The sequence below is a fragment of the Alosa alosa genome, chromosome 2 (genome assembly GCF_017589495.1).
Source record: "Alosa alosa isolate M-15738 ecotype Scorff River chromosome 2, AALO_Geno_1.1, whole genome shotgun sequence".
Lineage (NCBI taxonomy): Eukaryota > Metazoa > Chordata > Actinopteri > Clupeiformes > Clupeidae > Alosa > Alosa alosa.
Genome location: NC_063190.1, coordinates 10,143,356 through 10,148,493, shown reverse-complemented (window position 1 = coordinate 10,148,493; position 5,138 = coordinate 10,143,356).

Below are 5,138 nucleotides of genomic sequence, written 5' to 3'. Positions count from 1 at the left end.
AAACTTGGCATGCATTCGGAGGGTGTCATAATGATCCTACACTTTCAATTTCGTGCAGTTTTGACCATGTCAGCCAGAGATATTGTGATGAAAACACCTAATGTTTTGCTTTTTAATTTTTAACTAGGTGGCGCTATACATGAAATAAGTGGTAATGGGATAGGTTGACATGCCCCCTTAAGGCCAACATACAAAAAAAAAGGTGGTCCTCCTAGGCCCTACGGTTCTCGAGATATTAACAGAAAACTGTCTCCGGCCACCTACAGGCCAGTTGGTGTATAGTAACATAAATTAATTTATTGTGTGGCCCCCCATGAACGGAATTCCACGAAACTTGGCGTGCATTCAGAGGGTGTCATAATGATCCTACACTTCCAATTCCGTGCAGTTTTGACTATGTTAGGTCACAGATACCTGCGATTACAACACCTCATTTTACTTTTTTGTGTTTAACTAGGTGGCTTATACATGAAATGAGTGGTTATGGAATGGGTTGACATGGCCCCTTGAGATCAACATACAAAAAAAAAAGGTCCTCCTAAACCTTACGGTTCTCGAGATATTCACAGAAAACTGTGTCTGCCCTACCCTCCTTTCGGGGGGTCCAGTCCAGCGGGGGGGGGGGCTACAGATCAAAACGATGGTTCCATGCTATCCATGTGGGGTTACATGCCCACCAAGTTTCTTCTACCCCGGTCTTTCAGTGTCCCGGGAATCCTTGACGGAAATTTGGACACGCTGCGCAGCGGTCATAACTAGATGTACCGCATAGCGGTACAGAATATGACCGCCGCTCAGTCCTGTACATCCGTTCCGCGAAAATAAATCACACTTCAATTTGTCTCCATATTTTACTCCATCCCCCAGTCTTGAAACCTTTGTGTATGCTTGTTTGGCATGCCTGATTGTGTGTGTGCGGCTGCACAGAAAGTAGCCTACTGGTGCTGAAAAGGTGAATAGATTGTAGAATAGCCAAAGAAGATGTAGCATTGTTATAAAACCTTTAAAATCTCTAAACAATCACAAGTAGGGCAGTTCATCACAGTTCATCCATTGCAACTGGATTGATGAAAGGTCACTTACACCTGTAGGCTACATTGTATTTGGAAAAAGCAAAAGGTATCAGCATAATGTTATTTATTTATTTATTTATTTATTTATAAACAAAAACATCTCTGTCAGTTCCATGCCGTTTTCAACAGCTACCAAAACAAAGGTCATTTTTGGATGGATGGATTTTTTGTGAATGTTTCTTCTTCTACATAAGATTTTAGTCATCTTTAGTTCATGTAATACTTTATTGTCAATGCACAAATTAAGTAACAGTAGTCTGAAACGTTATTGTTAATGCACAAATTAAGTAACAGTAGTCTGAAACGAAATGCTGTTTTACATCTAACCAGTGGTGCAAATAACTGACATGTCCAAATGGGCCTTGATGAAATGCGTCGCTAGACTGTTCATACACATTTTAACGGGCCAAAGTTGAGCTGTTGTCCGTTATTGTTCGTGCAAATATAGGCTGATTCATGTTCCCTTGCATTGTGTAACTGAGGTCCATGGCTAGTCTGGCTTTCACCAGACCAAGCTCAATATTTTAAGAAATCAAAAAATAAATAGCGGGCAGATCAGGCTGGGTTCACCCAGCCTAGTCCATAGGCACCTGATATTGTTTAATTTTCCGATTGAGATACCACGCTCCTGCTATTCTAAATGCAAAAATGCATCAGGGAGTTATGACAAAACGCCTTACAGTATCAAGCGGACTTAAACTGCCATATCGTGGCGAAAAGTTGTAATAAAATTCACGCAGCTCCATGAGTCAAGGAAAGTGCGAATGAAGTAGCCACTTCTAAATGGGACCCACTACACAGTAGCTTAGGTGTGTTGCTAAAGCAGCCATAATGAAATGAAGGTGTCATTGTTTGGATACTTCACACACACATGCTTTTTAATTTCACAGACTACAACTACCAAGCTGTAATCAAAGCACATCGATTCCCCTCTCACACCCTGCACGCACTTAAAACAAAATAAACAGGCGGCCTCAGTCTCACGCATGTATAGGCAAAACTGTATCAGACCGGTGTAACGTTGGTAAATCTTCCATTGCACAGAATGATTTTTGTAGCACGTGCAACAAATGACAGTCGAAAGATACAATTACAGTGCTGCTATCAATTTGCTTGGTATAACCGCATTTATAATTTTCTACAAATGCAATCAATCAAATTGGCCTCCATCACTCAACCAACGCTAACGGTAACATTACCTAGGTCTCTTATTGATATTATAAGATTAACGTAGCCTACCTGCAGTAAAAACCAAGCATGTCCGATAAACATCCTCAGATTTATTTCGGTTTCAAGAAGAAATGGGAATTACATTTCATGTGAACATCGTCCTATCCTTATTAGACGTTCTCTGCGGTAAATGCAGTCCTTGTAGGAAGCGTCCATTGTTTTTCCAACCCACTTTTAACTTCCAACAAATTTACGTCTCACTGCAACGATGCGCCATCTAGTGGACAAACGACTACTTATTGCCAATACTGAAAATGCAGCCATGATGATGATGATGAATATTTATTTTGGCTTTCTTTTAATCCTACTGAATTTGTAATTATGTATCGGCCGTTCTAATACCGATAGTATGTGGGTGCCTGTGTGTGTGTGCATGTGTATATGTGTGCACCGCCATCTACAGGCCAATGAGTGTACAGTCACTAAATGTACACATAACCTAATTTTTTTAGACCCCCCCCATGGATGAAATTCTACGAAACTTGGCATACCCCCAGAGAATTCCAGGTCAATCATACACATAAAATTTGGTGCAGTTCTGAACATCTTAACTGAAGATAGGGGCGATTAAAGCAGAATAATATTGCATTTTCATTTTTTACCAGGGGGGGTGCAAATCACAAATGAGTTATTATGGGCCAGGTTGATGTGGGCCCTTGAGACCAACACACCATAAAAGATTCTTCATCCTCAGTGCCACGGTTCAGGTAGTTATTTAGGAAAAACTGCTTTTTTGCGGTTCGGGGCCCAGCACGGGGAGTGGCCCGGGACTAAAAATAAATTTTTTCAGTAAAAGTCTAGTGGGGCTACATACCCACCAAATTTCATGTGCCCCGTGGTTCAGTGTCCCGGTATCGTTGACCAAAAATTCAGGAAGTAGATGACGGGGAAAAAAAAAAAAAAAAAAAAAAACTTTGACAATCCCTATATGACCGCTTCGCTAACTTTGATGTACTTCGATCAGGGGGAGGGGGCGTGGCATTGGCACAGTGCCAATGCCACGCCCCCTCCCCCTGAAACAAAGTCTCACTCCTTGCAAACTTCAAAACTTGAGAGCCCTGCTGGAGAGAGTGACTAAGTCCCACCCCCATTCATTTCAATGGCCCATGCTAGGCTAGCTACTTCAGCCAAAAAAGTTTGATATTGACCGCAGCCATCTTTATGAAAATGGCGTTTCATGGGTGTTCATTTCCGGCACCAGTTAGAATTAGCCTATTAGGGCTTCTACACACAGTTGCGTTCCGTCAACGCATGCCAGTGGGTGTTCCCGACGGTAGCTATGCAAATGACTTAAGGTATAACCGTAATTTGCTTAATTAGCTGGTGCCATCTGTTGCTCATCCAAACCACTCGGTGAGTTGCAGTTTTCATAAAACGAACGTTAAGGGTTGTTTTAAGGACATGTTTGTACATGCCTGTAGGCAGCCGCTCTGAAGCAGTAAAGGCGATTCAAATGAGTCAGAAAAGTCGAGACAGGGCCAATCGTCAAAATTTCGGTGTCCACCACTCTAGTTCATCCAAAACAAACCAGAAAAGGGACTCAAAGTGCTAAATACTGGAATTATCCTTTAAACCTAGGCTACATTTGCAGGCAGACGAAATGAAGCCAATGCAAATTAAATTTACCGATAGAAGCGCACATCCTTCAGGTATTGTGGTTCGAGCAGGCATTTCAAGAGTCTGTAACTGTTATTGGATATTTGGTTTTTGCCTCGACTGGCAGCCTGACCATTTAAATCAAATGCAAAGCCTAATCATGTCAATGTTGTAATAAAGCAAACTAAATAAGTCATTGACAGTTGTTTTGTTTTAAATCTCTTGGGGAGACATAGGCTATATGATACCGACGTTGCACTGTCATGGACTACAGGTAGGAACTACAGCCTGTGCATTTTAAAATAGCTTTCATACACAACGCAATGAGTAGGCCTATTATTAGGCCTAATAATTGGATGTAGGTCATTGCTATGCGTAAATGTATTGTCATCATCAGTTACCTTGTCAACCCACAAATAAGGCAAATAATAGTATATGACAACATTTACTTTTTCTTTTATTTACCACAAAGTCTGGTATAATACGGCCTAAACCATGTAGGCATTAAGTCAAGTAGGCAGTCGTTTTATTTGTCGTCTTCCAGAAATATGCTTAACCAACATGGACGTGCGAGGACGCTCGTGCCCAACACTACACTTGTGCATTAGCTGTCATCTACCAATCAGCATGTAAAAACTGGGGCCGGAAGTTGCAACCATGTAACACCATTTTTTTTTAAATGTCGGCGGCCAAATGACTCAAGTGTCTGAAGCTAACCCTCCAAATCCTGACCCCCTGGTTTATCCACTGATTGTTTTTTCTTTTCTTTCTTTTCTGTTGATAGCAATGCCATGTACTCCTTTTGAGATGTATAGGTTTGTGAAATAGCTGTATGAATGTGTTTTCTTAATTGAGTGATTAGTGGGGCTCTTAAACCTAATCATACCAATTGACATCACATGGTAGGTCAGCTGATTGTAAGGCCTACATATATCCTTTCATCAAATGTGTCCACCATTTGCCTGAAGACCCAGCAGGGTCGAAACGTTGCCTTTGTGCATTAAATGAGTCTAAAGCAGTGTTGTGGACATTATATATTTTTTCACTTTCACTTGATTTTTGATTTATGTCTTGACATGTGAAGAAATTGACAATAAAGCAGACTTTGACTAAAAGCCTAATAATGTGGTGGGTCCACCAGACCTGGGAACATTGGCTGTGTAACAAAACCTTACAAGGATTAAACTTGTGTCAATTAAGCTGTTTCACATCAGAATTTACATTGAAATAAGAAGAACC